Genomic DNA, 620 nt, shown 5'->3' with positions numbered 1-620 from the left:
TGGCGCGGCTCGCCTTCTTCGTCATCCCACGCGGGAAAAGGAGTGTCAGACTCGTAGTCGACCACCACCACATCCTTAACGAGGTCACTCGTCACTGATAGCGTGCGCGGAGCGCGACGCTCGCGTTCATCGAGCCTAGGATGTACATCCCTCGGTGCCACGGACGCACTGTCCAACATTGCACCACGTGCGGGAGACGAAGTTTGGCTCTGCCCGCGTGCGCTGACTGAACCAGCGAGACTTGGTGACTTCAGTGTCGTTGACAAAAGGCTCACTGAGCACGGGAGTCGTTTCGTTCCAACGAACCAAGTTGCAGTGTCTAGCGGACACGCAAGCCTCGTTGAGACAATAATCGATTGGAACTGTAAATGTTTTCAATCTTAATGGGGGAGAATGTAACGGGGTTACACGTACCCTGGTAACAGGGTGTGTGTCACACGAGGTGGGCAAGGTGTGACTGCACCCAAATAAGAATACGGTACGTTGCTGGGTAGCCAGTAGTTATGCATCTATTTAGATTTTACTATATATATTTGGGAAAATCTATACATTTAAAATTAGGCGGCTTTGCCGCAGATAAAAATAAATGCAATCAGTTTTTGATTTAAGCGGAAGAGTTG

This window comes from Plasmopara halstedii, assembly GCF_900000015.1.
Source record: "Plasmopara halstedii genome assembly, contig: Scaffold_3120, whole genome shotgun sequence".
Classification (NCBI taxonomy): Eukaryota; Oomycota; class Peronosporomycetes; order Peronosporales; family Peronosporaceae; genus Plasmopara; species Plasmopara halstedii.
The sequence above is the reverse complement of the archived record's forward strand: the minus strand, read 5'-3'. Positions refer to the sequence as shown.